This window comes from Salvelinus fontinalis, chromosome 6, assembly GCF_029448725.1.
Source record: "Salvelinus fontinalis isolate EN_2023a chromosome 6, ASM2944872v1, whole genome shotgun sequence".
NCBI classification, from domain to species: domain Eukaryota; kingdom Metazoa; phylum Chordata; class Actinopteri; order Salmoniformes; family Salmonidae; genus Salvelinus; species Salvelinus fontinalis.
In genome coordinates this window covers 67,770,097-67,781,104 of record NC_074670.1, presented here as the reverse complement: position 1 = coordinate 67,781,104, position 11,008 = coordinate 67,770,097, and positions in this window count along the sequence as shown.

Sequence of the window (11,008 nt, the reverse complement as noted above, 5' to 3'; positions counted from 1 at the left end):
CTAGTTGATAGAGAGGGCTACAGTATTACACTAGTTGATAGAGAGGGCTACAGTTTTACACTAGGGGACAGAGAGGGCTACAGTATTACTCTAGGGAACAGAGAGGGCTACAGTATTACACTAGTTGACAGAGAGGGCTACAGTATTACACTAGTTGACAGAGAGGGCTACAGTATTACACTAGGGAACAGAGAGGGCTACAGAATTACACTAGGAAACAGAGAGGGCTACAGTATTACACTAGTTGACAGAGAGGGCTACAGTATTACACTAGTTGACAGAGAGGGCTACAGTATTACACTAGGGAACAGAGAGGCCTACAGTATTACACTAGTTGATAGAGAGGGCTACAGTATTACACTAGGGAACAGAGTGGGCTACAGTATTACACTATGAAACAGAGAGGGCTACAGTATTACACTAGTTGATAGAGAGTTCTACAGTATTACCCTAGGGAACAGAGAGGGCTACAGTATTACACTAGTTGATAGAGAGGGCTACAGTATTACACTAGGGAACAGAGAGGGCTACAGTATTACACTAGTTGACAGAGAGGGCTACAGTATTACACTAGTTGACAGAGAGGGCTACAGTATTACACTAGTTGACAGAGAGGGCTACAGTATTACACTAGGGAACAGAGAGGGCTATAGTATTACACTAGGGGACAGAGAGGGCTACAGTATTACACTAGGGAACAGAGAGGGCTACAGTATTAAACTAGGGGACAGAGAGGGCTACAGTATTACACTAGGAAACAGAGAGGGCTACAGTATTACACTAGGGGACAGAGAGGGCTACAGTATTACACCAAGGGACAGAGAGGGCTACAGTATTACACTAGGGGACAGAGAGGGCTACAGTATTACACTAGGGGACAGAGAGGGCTACAGTATTACACCAAGGGACAGAGAGGGCTACAGTATTACACTAGGGGACAGAGAGGGCTACAGTATTACACTATTTGACAGAGAGGGCTACAGTATTACACTATTTGACAGAGAGGGCTACAGTATTACACTAGTTGACAGAGAGGGCTACAGTATTACACTAGGGAACAGAGAGGGCTACAGTATTACACTAGGAAACAGAGAGGGCTACAGTATTACACTAGTTGATAGAGAGGGCTACAGTATTACACTAGGGAACAGAGAGGGCTACAGTATTACACTAGGGGACAGAGAGGGCTACAGTATTACACTAGTTGATAGAGAGGGCTACAGTATTACACTAGTTGATAGAGAGGGCTACAGTTTTACACTAGGGGACAGAGAGGGCTACAGTATTACTCTAGGGAACAGAGAGGGCTACAGTATTACACTAGTTGACAGAGAGGGCTACAGTATTACACTAGTTGACAGAGAGGGCTACAGTATTACACTAGGGAACAGAGAGGGCTACAGAATTACACTAGGAAACAGAGAGGGCTACAGTATTACACTAGTTGACAGAGAGGGCTACAGTATTACACTAGTTGACAGAGAGGGCTACAGTATTACACTAGGAAACAGAGAGGGCTACAGTATTACACTAGTTGATAGAGAGGGCTACAGTATTACACTATTTGACAGAGAGGGCTACAGTATTACACTATTTGACAGAGAGGGCTACAGTATTACACTAGGGAACAGAGAGGGCTACAGTATTACACTAGGAAACAGAGAGGGCTACAGTATTACACTAGTTGACAGAGAGGGCTACAGTATTACACTAGTTGACAGAGAGGGCTACAGTATTACACTAGGAAACAGAGAGGGCTCCAGAATTACACTAGTTGATAGAGAGGGCTACAGTATTACACTATTTGACAGAGAGGGCTACAGTATTACACTAGGGAACAGAGAGGGCTACAGTATTACACTAGTTGATAGAGAGGGCTACAGTATTACACTAGGGGACAGAGAGGGCTACAGTATTACACTAGGGAACAGAGAGGGCTACAGTATTACACTAGGGAACAGAGAGGGCTACAGTAATACACTAGTTGACAGAGAGGGCTACAGTATTACACTAGGGGACAGAGAGGGCTACAGTATTACACTAGGAAACAGAGAGGGCTACAGTATTACACTAAGGGACAGAGAGGGCTACAGTATTACACTAGGGGACAGAGAGGGCTACAGTTTTACACTAGGAAACAGAGAGGGCTACAGTATTACACTAGGAAACAGAGAGGGCTACAGTATTACACTAGGGAACAGAGAGGGCTACAGTATTACACTAAGGGACAGAGAGGGCTACAGTATTACACTAGGGGACAGAGAGGGCTACAGTATTACACTAGGGGACAGAGTGGGCTACAGTATTACACTAGGAAACAGAGAGGGCTACAGTATTACACTAGGAAACAGAGAGGGCTACAGTATTACACTAGTTGACAGAGAGGGGTACAGTATTACACTAGTTGATAGAGAGGGCTACAGTATTACACTAGTTGACAGAGAGGGCTACAGTATTACACTAGTTGACAGAGAGGGCTACAGTATTACACTAGTTGACAGAGAGGGCTACAGTATTACACTAGTTGACAGAGAGGGCTACAGTATTACACTAGTTGACAGAGAGGGCTACAGTATTACACTAGTTGACAGAGAGGGCTACAGTATTACACTAGGGAACAGAGAGGGCTACAGTATTACAATAGTTGACAGAGAGGGCTACAGGATTACACTAGGGAACAGAGAGGGCTGCAGTATTACACTAGTTGACAGAGAGGGCTACAGTATTACACTAGGGGACAGAGAGGACTACAGTATTACACTAGGAAACAGAGAGGGCTACAGTATTACACTATTTGACAGAGAGGGCTACAGTATTACACTAGGGAACAGAGAGGGCTACAGTATTACACTAAGGAACAGAGAGGGCTACAGTATTACACTAGTTGATAGAGAGGGCTACAGTATTACACTAGGGGACAGTGAGGGCTACAGTATTACACTAGTTGATAGAGAGGGCTACAGTATTACACTAGTTGATAGAGAGGGCTACAGTATTACACTAGGAAACAGAGAGGGCTACAGTATTACACTAGTTGACAGAGAGGGCTACAGTATTACACTAGTTGACAGAGAGGGCTACAGTATTACACTAGGGAACAGAGAGGGCTACAGTATTACAGTAGTTGACAGAGAGGGCTACAGTATTACACTAGGGAACAGAGAGGGCTACAGTATTACACTAGGGGACAGAGAGGGCTACAGTATTACACTAGGGAACAGAGAGGGCTACAGTATTACACTAGGGGACAGAGAGGGCTACAGTATTACACTAGTTGACAGAGAGGGCTACAGTATTACACTAAGGGACAGAGAGGACTACAGTGTTACACTAGGGTACAGAGAGGGCTACAGTATTACACTAGGGGACAGAGAAGGCTACAGTATTACACTAGTTGACAGAGAGGGCTACAGTATTACACTAAGGGACAGAGAGGACTACAGTGTTACACTAGGGAACAGAGAGGGCTACAGTATTACACTAGGGAACAGAGAGGGCTACAGTATTACACTAGTTGACAGAGAGGGCTACAGTATTACACAAAGGGACAGAGCGGACTACAGTGTTACACTAGTTGACAGAGAGGGCTGCAGTATTACACTAAGGGACAGAGAGGACTACAGTGTTACACTAGGGAACAGAGAGGGCTACAGTATTACACTAGTTGATAGAGAGGGCTACAGTATTACACTAGGGAACAGAGAGGGCTACAGTATTACACTAGTTGATAGAGAGGGCTACAGTATTACACTAGGGAACAGAGAGGGCTACAGTATTACACTAGTTGACAGAGAGGGCTACAGTATTACACTAGTTGACAGAGAGGGCTACAGTATTACACTAGTTGACAGAGAGGGCTACAGTATTACACTAGGGGACAGAGAGGGCTACAGTATTACAATAGGGAACAGAGAGGGCTACAGTATTAAACTAGGGGACAGAGAGGGCTACAGTATTACACTAGGAAACAGAGAGGGCTACAGTATTACACTAGGGGACAGAGAGGGCTACAGTATTACACCAAGGGACAGAGAGGGCTACAGTATTACACTAGGGGACAGAGAGGGCTACAGTATTACACTAGTTGACAGAGAGGGCTACAGTATTACACTAAGGGACAGAGAGGACTACAGTGTTACACTAGGGAACAGAGAGGGCTACATTATTACACTAGGGAACAGAGAGGGCTATAGTATTACACTAGTTGACAGAGAGGGCTACAGTATTACACTAAGGGACAGAGAGGACTACAGTGTTACACTAGTTGACAGAGAGGGCTACAGTATTACACTAAGGGACAGAGAGGACTAGAGTGTTACACTAGGGAACAGAGAGGGCTACAGTATTACACTAGTTGACAGAGAGGGCTACAGTATTACACTAGGAAACAGAGAGGGCTACAGTATTACACTAGTTGATAGAGAGGGCTACAGTATTACACTATTTGACAGAGAGGGCTACAGTATTACACTATTTGACAGAGAGGGCTACAGTATTACACTAGGGAACAGAGAGGGCTACAGTATTACACTAGGGAACAGAGAGGGCTACAGTATTACACTAGGAAACAGAGAGGGCTACAGTATTACACTAGTTGACAGAGAGGGCTACAGTATTACACTAGTTGACAGAGAGGGCTACAGTATAACACTAGGAAACAGAGAGGGCTACAGTATTACACTAATTGATAGAGAGGGCTACAGTATTACACTATTTGACAGAGAGGGCTACAGTATTACACTAGGGAACAGAGAGGGCTACAGTATTACACTAGTTGATAGAGAGGGCTACAGTAATACACTAGTTGACAGAGAGGGCTACAGTATTACACTAGGGGACAGAGAGGGCTACAGTATTACACTAGTTGACAGAGAGGGCTACAGTATTACACTAGTTGACAGAGAGGGCTACAGTATCACACTATTTGACAGAGAGGGCTACAGTATTACACTAGGGAACAGAGAGGGCTACAGTATTACACTAGGTGACAGAGAGGGCTACAGTAATACACTAGGGAACAGAGAGGGCTACAGTATTACACTAGGGGACAGAGAGGGCTACAGTATTACACTAGTTGATAGAGAGGGCTACAGTATTACACTAGTTGACAGAGAGGGCTACAGTATTACACTAGGGGACAGAGAGGGCTACAGTATTACACTAGTTGACAGAGAGGGCTACAGTATTACACTAGGGAACAGAGAGGGCTACAGTATTACACTAGGGAACAGAGAGGGCTACAGTATTACACTAGTTGACAGAGAGGGCTACAGTATTACACTAGTTGATAGAGAGGGCTACAGTATTACACTAGGGAACAGAGAGGACTACAGTATTACACTAGGGGACAGAGAGGGCTACAGTTATACACTAGTTGATAGAGAGGGCTACAGTATTACACTAGGGAACAGAGAGGGCTACAGTATTACACTAGGGGACAGAGAGGGCTACAGTATTACACTAGGGAACAGAGAGGGCTACAGTATTCCACTAGGAAACAGAGAGGGCTACAGTAATACACTAGGGAACAGAGAGGGCTACAGTATTACACTAGTTGACAGAGAGGGCTACAGTATTACACTAGGAAACAGAGAGGGCTACAGTATTACACTAGGGGACAGAGAGGGCTACAGTATTACACTAGTTGATAGAGAGGGCTACAGTATTACACTAGGGAACAGAGAGGGCTACAGTATTACACTAGGGAACAGAGAGGGCTACAGTATTACACTAGGGGACAGAGAGGGCTACAGTATTACACTAGTTGATAGAGAGGGCTACAGTATTACACTAGTTGACAGAGAGGGATACAGTATTACACTAGGGAACAGAGAGGGCTACAGTATTACACTAGGGAACAGAGAGGGCTACAGAATTACACTAGTTGATAGAGAGGGCTACAGTATTACACTAGGGAACAGAGAGGGCTACAGTATTACACTAGGGAACAGAGAGGGCTACAGTATTACACTAGGGGACAGTTAGGGCTACAGTATTACACTAGGGAACAGAGAGGGCTACAGTATTACACTAGTTGACAGAGAGGGCTACAGTATTACACTAGGGAACAGAGAGGGCTACAGTATTACACTAGGGGACAGAGAGGGCTACAGTATTACACTAGGGGACAGAGAGGGCTACAGTATTACACTAGGGGACAGAGAGGGCTACAGTATTACACTAGGGAACAGAGAGGGCTACAGTATTACACTGGGGAACAGAGAGGGCTACAGTATTACACTATGGAACAGAGAGTGCTACAGTATTACACTAGTTGATAGAGAGGGCTACAGTATTACACTAGGGGACAGAGAGGGATACAGTATTACACTAGGGAACAGAGAGGGCTACAGTATTACACTAGGGAACAGAGAGGGCTACAGAAATACACTAGTTGATAGAGAGGGCTACAGTATTACACTAGGGAACAGAGAGGGCTACAGTATTACACTAGGGAACAGAGAGGGCTACAGTATTACACTAGGGGACAGAGAGGGCTACAGTATTACACTAGGGAACAGAGAGGGCTACAGTATTACACTAGTTGACAGAGAGGGCTACAGTATTACACTAGGGAACAGAGAGGGCTACAGTATTACACTAGGGGACAGAGAGGGCTACAGTATTACACTAGGGGACAGAGAGGGCTACAGTATTACACTAGGGAACAGAGAGGGCTACAGTATTACACTAGGGAACAGAGAGGGCTACAGTATTACACTGGGGAACAGAGAGGGCTACAGTATTACACTAGTTGATAGAGAGGGCTACAGTATTACACTAGTTGACAGAGAGGGCTACAGTATTACACTAGTTGACAGAGAGGGCTACAGTATTACACTAGTTGTCAGAGAGGGCTACAGTATTACAGTAGGGAACAGAGAGGGCTACAGTATTACACTAGTTGACAGAGAGGGCTACAGTATTACACTAGGGAACAGAGAGGGCTACAGTATTACACTAGGGAACAGAGAGGGCTACAGTATTACACTAGGGGACAGAGAGGGCTACAGTATTACACTGGGGAACAGAGAGGGCTACAGTATTACACTATGGGACAGAGAGGGCTACAGTATTACACTAGTTGTCAGAGAGGGCTACAGTAATACACTAGTTGTCAGAGAGGGCTACAGTATTACACTAGGGAACAGAGAGGGCTACAGTATTACACTAGTTGTCAGAGAGGGCTACAGTATTACACTAGGTGATAGAGAGGGCTATTAGTATTACACTAGGGGACAGAGAGGGCTACAGTATTACACTAGGTGATAGAGAGGGCTACAGTATTACACTAGGTGATAGAGAGGGCTACAGTATTACACTAGGGAACAGAGAGGGCTACAGTGTTACACTAGGGAACAGAGAGGGCTACAGTATTTCACTAGTTGATAGAGAGGGCTACAGTATTACACTAGGGAACAGAGAGGGCTACAGTATTACACTAGGGAACAGAGAGGGCTACAGTATCACACTAGGGGACAGAGAGGGCTACAGTATTACACTAGGGGACAGAGAGGGCTACAGTATTACACTAGTTGATAGAGAGGGCTACAGTATTACACTAGGGGACAGAGAGGGATACAGTATTACACTAGGGAACAGAGAGGGCTACAGTATTACACTAGGGAACAGAGAGGGCTACAGAATTACACTAGTTGATAGAGAGGGCTACAGTATTACACTAGGGAACAGAGAGGGCTACAGTATTACACTAGGGAACAGAGAGGGCTACAGTATTACACTAGGGGACAGAGAGGGCTACAGTATTACACTAGGGAACAGAGAGGGCTACAGTATTACACTAGTTGACAGAGAGGGCTACAGTATTACACTAGGGAACAGAGAGGGCTACAGTATTACACTAGGGGACAGAGAGGGCTACAGTATTACACTAGGGGACAGAGAGGGCTACAGTATTACACTAGGGGACAGAGAGGGCTACAGTATTACACTAGGGAACAGAGAGGGCTACAGTATTACACTGGGGAACAGAGAGGGCTACAGTATTACACTATGGAACAGAGAGGGCTACAGTATTACACTAGTTGATAGAGAGGGCTATAGTATTACACTAGTTGACAGAGAGGGCTACAGTATTACACTAGTTGTCAGAGAGGGCTACAGTATTACAGTAGGGAACAGAGAGGGCTACAGTATTACACTAGTTGACAGAGAGGGCTACAGTATTACACTAGGGAACAGAGAGGGCTACAGTATTACACTAGGGAACAGAGAGGGCTACAGTATTACACTAGTTGACAGAGAGGGCTACAGTATTACACTAGGGGACAGAGAGGGCTACAGTATTACACTAGTTGACAGAGAGGGCTACAGTATTACACTAGGGAACAGAGAGGGCTACAGTATTACACTAGTGAACAGAGAGGGCTACAGTATTACACTAGGGAACAGAGAGGGCTACAGTATTACACTAGGGAACAGAGAGGGCTACAGTATTACACTAGGAAACAGAGAGGGCTACAGTATTACACTAAGAAACAGAGAGGGCTACAGTATTACACTAGTTGACAGAGAGGGCTACAGTAATACACTAGTTGACAGAGAGGGCTACAGTATTACACTAGTTGACAGAGAGGGCTACAGTATTACACTAGGGAACCGAGAGGGCTACAGTATTACACTAGTTGACAGAGAGGGCTACAGTATTACACTAGGGGACAGAGAGGGCTACAGTATTACACTAGGGAACAGAGAGGGCTACAGTATTACACTAGGGAACAGAGAGGGCTACAGTATTACACTAGGGAACAGAGAGGGCTACATTATTACACTAAGGAACAGAGAGGGCTACAGTATTACACTAGGGAACAGAGAGGGCTACAGTATTACACTAAGGAACAGAGAGGGCTACAGTATTACACTAGTTGACAGAGAGGGCTACAGTATTACACTAGGGGACAGAGAGGGCTACAGTATTACACTAAGGGACAGAGAGGGCTACAGTATTACACTAGTTGACAGAGAGGGCTACAGTATTACACTAGGGAACAGAGAGGGCTACAGTATTACACTAGTTGACAGAGAGGGCTAGAGTATTACACTAGTTGACAGAGAGGGGTACAGTGTGTGTGTGTGTGTGTGTGTGTGTGTGTGTGTGTGTGTGTGTGTGTGTGTGTGTGTGTGTGTGTGTGTGTGTGTGTGTGTGTGTGTGTGTGTGTGTGTGTGTGTGTGTGTGTGTGTGTGTGTGTGTGTGTGTGCCAATAGTACGGCCAGGGATAATGTGTACATGCACACGTGTGTATGAAGAGGAAAGCATCACAGAAGCGTGTGTCTGTCTATCTGCGCGGTTGACTTCCAGACACCGCTGTGGTCGGATCCACAGGTGACTATTTTACCGGCTGCATTAGAAAACGCACCACTGTTCTTCTTCCACGTTGATCCAGTTACGATCAACAGGAGTCTCGGTTAGAGGGGCAAAGTCTAATTTTAGAACATAATATGTGGCCCAACTAATACTTGGAGGGAAAAACAATGTGCAATAAAGCATTGAATTATTTTGCACGGCCATTGGAGAGGAGCAGTGTTTTTCCACGGGTGCCATGGCAACACTCACATGGAGGACTAGACAGTCAAGTACGGAGGTGGTCATTGGAGGGTGAGAGAGCAGTTTCAGAGTTGCTTTGTCCTGACAGCAAAACACATACATGTGCACACACAAACACACACACAAAAACACATATACTTCTAGATAAACACAGGCATACACTTAAACTCATTATTTCTCTCTTTCTCCCACCCACAGACACAGACATGCTCTTACTCCCTGTCTTTCTCTCACCCACAGACACAGACATGCTCTTACTCCCTGTCTTTCTCTCACCCACAGACACATACATGCTCTTACTCCCTGTCTTTCTCCCTGTCTTACTCCCTGTCTTACTCCCTGTCTTTCTCCCTGTCTTACTCCCTGTCTTACTCACTGTTTTACTTCGTGTCTTTCTCTCACCCACAGGCACATACATGCTCTTACTCCCTGTCTTACTCCCAGTTTTACTCCCTGTCTTTCTCCCTGTCTTACTCCCTGTCTTTCTCCCTGTCTTACTCCCTGTGTTACTCCCTGTCTTTCTCCCTGTCTTACTCCCTGTCTTACTCCCTGTCTTACTCACTGTCTTACTCACTGTTTTACTTCCTGTCTTTCTCTCACCCACAGACACATACATGCTCTTACTCCCTGTCTTACTCCCTGTCTTTCTCCCTGTCTTACTCCCTGTCTTTCTCCCTGTCTTTCTCCCTGTCTTACTCCCTGTCTTACTCCCTGTCTTTCTCCCTGTCTTACTCCCTCTTTCTCCCTGTCTTTCTCCCTGTCTTACTCCCTGTCTTACTCACTGTTTTACTCCGTGTCTTTCTCTCACCCACAGGCACATACATGCTCTTACTCCCTGTCTTACTCCCTGTCTTACTCCCTGTCTTTCTCCCTGTCTTTCTCCCTGTCTTACTCCCTGTCTTTCTCCCTGTCTTTCTCCCTGTCTTACTCCCTGTCTTACTCCCTGTCTTTCTCCCTGTCTTTCTCCCTGTCTTTATCCCTGTCTTACTCCCTGTCTTACTCCCTGTCTTTCTCCCTGTCTTACTCCCTGTCTTTCTCCCTGTCTTTCTCCCTGTCTTACTCCCTGTCTTACTCACTGTTTTACTTTGTGTCTTTCTCTCACCCACAGGCACATACATGCTCTTACTCGCTGTCTTACTCCCTGTCTTACTCCCTGTCTTTCTCCCTGTCTTTCTCCCTGTCTTACTCCCTGTCTTTCTCCCTGTCTTTCTCCCTGTCTTTCTCCCTGTCTTACTCCCTGTCTTTCTCCCTGTCTTTCTCCCTGTCTTACTCCCTGTCTTTCTCCCTGTCTTTCTCCCTGTCTTACTCCCTGTCTTTCTCCCTGTCTTTCTCCCTGTCTTTCTCCCTGTCTTACTCCCTGTCTTTCTCCCTGTCTTTCTCCCTGTCTTACTCCCTGTCTTACTCCCTGTCTTTCTCCCTGTCTTACTCCCTGTCTTTCTCCCT